At 40.0% G+C, this 8,840-nt stretch overlaps 1 protein-coding gene across 3 annotated transcripts in view; it reads left to right on the forward strand.

Annotated features, from left to right (window-relative positions):
- Positions 1-8,840, forward strand: part of hdac7a (histone deacetylase 7a) — a 57,440-nt gene that overhangs the window by 26,683 nt on the left and 21,917 nt on the right. The window contains exon 1 of one of the 3 annotated variants that reach the window (XM_013910292.1): positions 4,831-5,004. The exons of the other annotated variants lie outside the window; for them this stretch is intronic. The gene's annotated coding sequence lies outside the window, so the exon portion shown is untranslated. Of the gene's footprint in view, positions 1-4,830; positions 5,005-8,840 lie in introns of those variants that run through there. 3 annotated transcript variants of the gene reach the window in all.

The raw sequence follows: 8,840 nt of genomic DNA on the forward strand, positions 1-8,840 counted from the left end.
TTTTTTTTTGGTTGGGAAATGTGAAGAATGTGTTTGATGTGAAGGACAGCAGGAGTGTGAAGGAGAAAAGGAAAATGTATACAGATGTGCAACAGAACTGAAGTTGGATTGATCTCTAAAGTAGAGTTTGTGAAGATTAGTACAATGAATTCTTAAAATTCTGTGAGAAATTACAGAAAAAAATGATAAAAAAAAAAAGCAAAGCAATTTGCTGTTCTCGTCATAGCTGAGTACTGTAAATGCAGATGGCATTGAGGGGAAAAATACTGGCCACAGTTGAGTAATCATTCGGGCTGCAAGGGAGTGTCATCCATTTATAGTTTACAACAGTTTGTGTTGGTGTGATGTAGGAACACTAAAACAGCAGTATAATGGCAATCAAACAGTTATTGTAGTGTAAAGTTTATATTTTATACCACATATTGCTGTGTTTTTTTTGGGGTTTTTTGGGGGTTTTTTTTATAGTAGAGAAACTGTAAAATAGCAGCTTAAAGACTAGAAATGCAGCTGCCGGTACTTTACTGTAATTTTACAGGAAATGTTATTCCTGTGTGGCTCAGCACACAACTTTTAAATGTAATCGTATTTTTTCGATGGTGAATAGTTTCCTCATGTTACACTGGGAACAGGAACATGCCCAACACAACCAGTGCTGCTTTTGGAAGGTGAGCAGCTGTATTTCATCAGCTGGAGAAGTGCCATTCAGCAAATAAACGGTCCTATTCCTGTCAAAGAAGGAACTCAGTTTCTTAAGTCTCCACATTACCCCAGTCTCGGAGTATAAGGATTTATTTATTTTTCGTTTGTTTCATAGTTTAACCTCTGGTCTCCTGAAAAGTATGACACAAGGAAAAACCAAAGTGCCTGTATTGAGCAATGAAGGTGTCCGATGTCATACAAACAAAAACTCAAAGAATCTGAGTTCGTACAACACAAAGAGAACCTTTCCTCACCTGTGTTATGATTAACATGTTGCAATACCAACTTGGGCCTTAAGAACATTTGTCAGTCAGTCATAGTACTCGTCTCCCAAGTTACAGTTCTTCTGTTTGTTGCAAAACAAAACAAACACAAAAAGTATCGCTTTCCCCATGCTAGAAGAGTGTTTGGAGTAATATCTTAACCGACAGTATGTAAAACAGCAATGGGGAAAAATGGCAGACGATCTGTTGTCTTTTAATGTGTCACTGAGCTAGTGTGTGGCATTCAGCGGAATACAGGAAACGGAGATAATGTGGCTCTCTGAACCACGTCTGTGTCGACTGTTATTTGTCAAACAGGAGAGCACACCTGGTGTCACCTCTGTGACAGACGGAAGCATTCAGATGAGTGAGTTGTTTCCACCTTCAAGCAAATTATAATACTGGGTTAAGATAATAATAATAATAAAAAAAAAAAAAACCCAAAGTGACAGAGATGCACTCTGTCAGTTTTTCTATCTGTGTGACCTGTATGTGAGTTATGTAAATGGGTGTATTGCTGGTATGCTGAGCTGGTGGAATCCCAAAGCACCTGTTTAGATGAATTGGAACAGGATGTAATGACTTTGATTCCTCACACGATGTTCATAAATCTCCTGATGGAAAAAGTGAAATGAGACAAATTTTAAAAACGTGTAATTAAAAATAAAGTTGCTTTTGTTTCAAATACCTTGCCCTTGACTCAGATTTGGAAATACTCGGTAATGACTCTGTTATGTCCTTAACTTTAAAACTGTTTCCATCTTCACTGTGATTCAGGAGGTGGAGCTCTTTCTGTCTGTTTGTCGAAGTCCCTTTTTCTAAAGACTGTCCCAGATGTATCATCATGTGAATGTAAAAGAAAGAATTACCATGTGTGTGGTATAAGAAAAATGCCATGTGGCAGATTAGGCTACTGAAATATATAAATTCAGTCAGGTTTTAGGGCTAATTGGCGAACATTAAAACACAATATTGCTATGGTGAAAGTGGTAAACGCTGTAGCTGTATAACGTCATTGTAACTGTTTTTAGCTTGTGGTTGGTCCTGTCGAAGCTGCTAGTATAGTTTATTTGTAGACATATTATTTCAGTGGCAGCTGGCTCTTATCTTATTTTTGGAAAAAAAATATAAAAATTGTGATGTTGCATAAACGCGCTGATTACAGAGGCAATGAAAACTTCATTTTTGAACGATCAATAAATTATTCATCAGGCTGGTTTTTGTTTATATAAATAGAAGTCAAACCTCACACACTGAACCATTATCATCTCATTTTAATCCCACGCCAACTGTGCGGGGGCTGGCAAACCGGATTCTTAGGTAACCTGCAATCAAAGTATTAAAGCGGGAAGAAAATCATGAATTATTTATTGATTTATTACAAAGTAGTTATGTATTGAGCTTGGCAAATGTTTTGGAGGAGGGTGAAAAGAATCCAAGTGTGGATTTTTCCTGTCGTTCTCACATGAAGGCCTGCAGCCAGATATCTTTCAGAGGCTTGTGGATGATTTAGGTGCCTCTGGTGTCCTCACTTAACACTCGGTAATGTTTTCACTTAAGAGGGTCATCCTCATTTTTGCTGTAACACATGCATACGGACACACACACACTTGCATACACATAGCAGAGGGTAGTTCCTAAACTTGTTGACAGCCACACACACTAGCATTTACACTTGGATACTCCAACTATGCACCAGCAGAGCGAGATCATAAATATAGAAATATTTTGGCGACAGTTGTAGGCAGGGAGGCCCACACCCATACACGCGCACGTGTGCACACACGCACACACAAACCACAGTCTGGCCAGCTGCTCTGGGAAGACGAGGTTTTGAATGGGAGTGACAGCTGTGGATTCCTCTGGATGAAGGAGGGAGAAAGGGAGATAGTAGATAGGAAATGTGAGCGAGGAAGGGGGATCAGTTGCTGAAGGAATGAGCGAGTGAGAAGAAGCGGTGGAAAAGGAGAGCGGGAATGACAAAGAAAAACACAGATTGGGATGAATGAAAACCCGTGGGGTGCATCAGAATTCCTCTTTCCTTTTTCCTCAACGAACTCCCTGCAAATTGAACCGCACTCTATGGAGCAGAGTAATATCAAAGCTGATCAATATAACCTACCCATGGCCCTAAAAAGTATCCTAGTATCAATATGTGTCTCACTTTAAAATAAATGTATTATTTCAGGTTTGAAAAAGATTAAATAATGAGATGTAAACATGTCCTGGCAGCAGTTAACTTTTTGATGTAGCACACAGTTGAGTTGGTACTCTTAGAGAGAACAAAGAGACACAGAGCGTTCCCAGAGTAAAGAGCATGTGATTCTAACTGTCAGTACCAGACTATTTATAAAGATCCTGTGTTGCACAAGGCTGATTTAGCAACTTCGTGGATTTTTCTTTTTTTGTGAATACACCCCCATGTCTTGTGCTTTTTACTCTGTTTGATTAGCTGTTACTATTGTTGCTCTGTACTAAATGCTAAATGACAAAATCTGTATTTGCAATAGGTTTTCTGAGTCCCTCCCCCAGTGACTTGGATCTTTCCTTGTAAGACGCTTCGTAAGAACCTAAAAGTCAAGATGAACAAATCATTCTTCTTTTCTTCCTTTCCAAAAATGGAAAAGAAGAAAAAATTAACAGTGTAATCAGGTGTCGCCATGGCCGACAGACAAAACAAACAGCTCCACCTGTGGAAACCAGGAAGGAATTGAACAATCCATTGAAAAAGATGTCGAATTGCTGTGACCAGTTTGCCCCATAGTGGCACTTCTCCCCCGCAAAAAAAAAAGTTATAGTAAGCTTTACAGCTGAGATTTTTTTTTTTCTAATATGCTGTTTAAAAACTTTGTTTTAGTCATTCCTGTAACATGTGTTTTGTTAACATGTACTGACAACAGTGGAAAAAATTTCTTGCACCACTCCTGCTTCCTAAAAATTAGCTGAGATAATGTCCTAAAAAGCCAAAGTATTCCTTGAGTAGTGGAAAAACGAAATGTCCTGGTCAAGTAGCACTGCAAAGTTCTTGAACTCTTTAAGCTGTGTCTGAGCCTATTTAGTACTACAAACAATTGAAATGGATGAAACACAACTTATCTGGGCTGTCAATAGCTGACTTAGTAGTTTTCCATGTGCCTATAACGTGTGTGTTCATTACATTAGTCTGTTGCCTTCAGGGCCAGTGTTAGTCATTAATCTGAGTCGTTAATGGATGTCAGGCTCTCGGCTCATCGTGAACAGAAATGGCGATTTGAACCGATCGGGCGATAGTGTCCGACAAAGAGGCCTTCAGAGAAAGCAGTGTTATTCTAATGAGAAACTTTCCAGCTGTAGGGCTCAAGGGCACTGTGGCAGCGTCAGCGTCACAACAACAGCAGGGGGAGGAGGAGAGGGGAGGAAATGGGAGTCTAAACTGAGCTCTTAAACAGGAAGCCACCCTGGTTCTCTCATTGTTGTGTTTTTATAGACTTGACTTCCTGCTGACATGACCGCCCCCGTTACCATGGTTGCAATCCATGTTGTTTATGGGATGGACTTCAAAGATCCCCTGGTGGCAAGACACTAATGGTCACTGCTGTGTCAAGAGTGTGATGCGGAAAATGTGTAGTGTGTTTGTGGGGCTGAAATATGCTTTTAGTTGTATAGAGGTGTGCGCTCGTGAGGATTTAGAACGCTTCCTTTAGTGTTACTACAGATGTGAGTTATCACTTAATTTATGTAGTTCAGATTTTATTTGTTATACTTACTATACTAATTACGATATTCTTAGGACTGTTTCGCTCCAGGTGAGTGAGGGAGTGTGAGCAAAATGATGAAATCAACAGTCTGGTGTCAGAGAGATTCGCCAAATAGAGGCAGAGAGAGGGAGGGAGGAAAGAAAGAGAAGGAGTTAAAGAAAAAAAAAAGAGGATGTGGCCGACAGTAAAAGATGACTGGAGGGGAGTGGAGCTCTCTGTCTAATTATAGATCCTGCTGTGAGTTGGCTGAGGCAGAAGTGCTACTGGGGCTTTCACATTGCCGGATATTTACAAGACAAACACGGGTATGTGCCACTGACTTTTTTATTGTTACTTCCATGTGTGTACTTGTGCATGCGACAGTTTGTTTTTTTTTAAGAGAGAGTACGGTGAGGGAAAACTTGTACGAAATTCACTGGATACCGCGCACTAGAACCCTGCTGCGATGTGTGCGTCTGAGAGTGTGATGACTGACCTCAATCAGCCCAGCTTGTGTATTAAAGAGAGCGGTGCAGAAAGTTAAAGAGCTTCTTTCTTGCGTTGTTTAATTCTCAGCCCTGTGTCTCACTTTTCTTTGATACTGCACTACTGTGCTTCGACAGTTACTACTAAACTTTTTTTAACAGCGGCAGCACAGTTTACGTGTGTGTGTGTGTGTGTGTGTGTGTGTGTGTGTGTGTGTGTGTGTGTGTGTGTGTGTGTGCTCTTGCTGATCTCACACACAGCAGCACTGGATGTTTATGGAAACTCGTTGAGGACTTGGGAAACTGGACCCTCAGTGCATTATACATCAACCTTCTTCTATTACACACACACACACACACACACACGTATACTGACATAACCACACACTTGCAGTCCCATCTGTTTGTTACATGCACACACACCTTTTATACACTTAAATGGTTTTGGGATGACTGCTCTGGTTGTTTGCACGTGCCAGCGGTTCCTGTGAGGGAATGGTGGCAATTTTAAACGAATGAAATCAATCAACATGTGAGATTTTTAGCGTTTACTTCAACTGCCATGTGCCCGCAATACTATGCAGTAAAACCTGCCTTTGACATAGTTTTCTGCTGCTATTATCGATGGATAGTTCTGGTTGAGTCAGCAACATAGCGGAAGGTTTAAAATGCACTTCCAGCATAAAGTTCAGATTTTTGGTTTGGCAAATAAGGAAGTGAGAAGTAGTAGGATTTCAGGAATATACGTTGCACGAGTGTGCAATTTAGCATCGAGGGAATTTCTAGTAGTAGCCTAGTATAGATCAAAAGTCACGCTGCTAATTGCTATCATTTGCCAGATTTACATTGCATCAGAAAATGGTGACATAAAGTTTCATAAAGCCACTTCTATTTGTGTCAACATGTGGCTTCAAGAGCTGACCATTTCTCATCCTGCTTCCGATAACTGCTGCAGTGTGTTATTTTAGTTTAGTTTTTGCAGATTATAAGAAGCTGCTTACTTAAGAAGAGCCAGGCTTAAACCCCATGGGTCTGACCGTGCATTTGTTTGCTTTGGATGAAACTGGAACTGTTTTCCTTGGCAAAGCGCTCCAAAGACATGCTGCAGGCTTGGATCAGGAATTCTATGGAGCAATTATTCACGCGCACATCCTCAAATACCATCACATTAAGCGCACAATGGTTTGACAGGTGTTCAGAGTGTGTGCGCGATCATATTTGACTCCACATTATAAACACAGGTGGATTCTTCTATTACATAAGCTTGAAAAAGCACTGTAATAACATGGATGAATGCCGTCTCAGGCTTAAAGAGAAAGACTCGAAAATCGGAGTCAAAAGGCAGCCTTCTTTCAGATTTGATTTGATTTGATCTCTGAATGTCGTTGAACCTCTGTTAACTGTGCTTATTCTTTCCTTCATCTGAAAGGTCCTAATTTGCATTGGAGTCTTTTTTTGTGCCTGCAGCTCAACAGATACCTTGCGGTAATGACATTTTTATCTTCTGAAATTAGCTGGTGCCTCTAAAAGGTGTAGTTTGATTTAGACACACACGCATGCAGCAGAGAGAAAAGAGAAGGAGTTCTAACTATATTTGGATGTGTGACAAGACACAAAGTGGTTGTGTGCTCTCTTGATTGTTGACTTTATAGTGAGTGGTTCTCACTTGTGGCACTATTCTGGCTGTCAGCTCTCAGTGAGTGAGAATAACTCGCCTTATCTACACGGTGTTAAAGAGAGGGGACCTCTTCACCTTTCTTGTCTGCTTGTACTTTTTTCGTTTTGTTTTGGGGTTGTTTTTTTTTTCTTGCCAGTGTTCCTCAGTTTTATTGCAGCGGCTTTTTCTCTCTCGCCCCATTTTCCACTCCACAAGATGGTTTTGAGGAAGAAAGGGAGAGAGGAAAATACCAAGCGAGGGAGAGAACGAGAGAGAGGCCTTTGCATATCCTTGTCTTACCTGTAAAACCAGTCCAGACTGAGCTGTACACCAGTACAGAATAAAAGAATAGAAGAAGGGAGGACTCAGATGTAAGGGATTACCCAAAATCACTTGCTGTGGGAAGGACTCCTTGTCTCTCTCTATCAGTCACACACATCTGGACGCACCCATTTGAATTTCATGTTGTCTTCATTGAGGACATGCACCTAATCTACATAATCTGCCTGATAATTCGGCACATTCCCAACGGTTTCTGCAACTAGGCGAGCAGTATCGTACTGCACCCTTGGTAATTTTCATAATGACACACTGACACTCCCACACGTTCTCACTCGCACAAACACACTCACTGAATGTAAACCTCTCAGTTGAATTTGTCTGTCTTTGTTTCACAAAGAGCTTAGCTGTGTGTCACCGTTAAATCCAAATTTCAAAATAAAACGTAACCTATTACAGTGTTAGGTATGTTGAAGTTTTAATCTTGGCAACAAGAAGTCTTGGAGTTCTGTGCACATTTAAAAACACAAAGTAGTTACTTTGTTACCCTTGACTGGAAGATGTGGGCACCGTTTTGTTTTAGTATTTTTATACTAAAACAAAACGAATGCACGACCACGTTGTTTTCTAAATGTTGGTCTCAGATTTAGTGTAAGGCTAAAAAAAACACATTAACAAGAAGCACAGCTCACTCTCTGGGCAGTATTTACTGTTAAGGAAACAGTACTATCGTTTATATATATGTGTGTGTGTGTGTGTGTGTGTGTGTCACTGGACATAAATAACTTGACCTTATTATATAGTATTTTACTACTTCAGTATATTTCCAAATAATTAGACAGCACATTCTCTCTCTTGACTGTACTTCCTTTAGTGATATAACATATTTTTGGGGTCAGCTATTAAAAATCATAGTTATCAGGCTTTCAGTAAACATTTTTCTCAAATAAATCATTAAGTCGACCTTGAAGACTTTGATGGATAAAAGTCATATTTTAATGGATAGTTAAGATGACCCCGCCCTACACCCCAGAATGCTTTCCAAACTGTCATGTTTACACACAGAAAGAATGGCGCGCACACACACAATTACCACGCATTACCAAAAACATAACCTCTTTGGTACTCCTCCGGAACTTTGGGACAAATAAATACATAAAACCCATCAAGTTCCAAATGCAGTGGGGGTTTTAAAATAAATTTAAAATTAGTTTCTCAACTTTCTTTGGCTTTCATGAGTATCATGTTACTAATGCTCGAAAAAGGACCTATTGCTTAAATGTATGTGTGCATGATATGCATGTTATTTTAGCACATGCATTCCCAGCTCTATTTGCAGAAAATAGCTGTGCTTTTTAAATAAAATCAACATGCAATCATAAGCACAAGGCCAAGATTTGTTATTTCTATCTGAGTACAACACGCAGATGTAATGAAGTGTAACATAATGCCATTCTTTAAGGGAACTGAAAACATCAGAGCCTCTTATTACTGGGAGAGGCCCCAGAGAGAGAGACTTTGAATGATTTAAATGTGCCTGCAGAAGTTAAACCACTACATGGTGTCTAGCCTTAAAGTCATGTTGGCTTCATGGGCAGCTCATGAGGCATTCAACCATGATGACTACTGAGTCCTATACTCCAATGTAGGGCTGCCACAAACGAGTATTTCGATAGTCGACTAGTCACCGATTATTTTTGCAATTAGTCGACTAATCAGATCATCATCCATTGGACGTACA

This window comes from Pundamilia nyererei, unplaced genomic scaffold (genome assembly GCF_000239375.1).
Source record: "Pundamilia nyererei isolate P.nyererei 1_Seehausen unplaced genomic scaffold, PunNye1.0 scaffold00039, whole genome shotgun sequence".
Lineage (NCBI taxonomy): Eukaryota > Metazoa > Chordata > Actinopteri > Cichliformes > Cichlidae > Pundamilia > Pundamilia nyererei.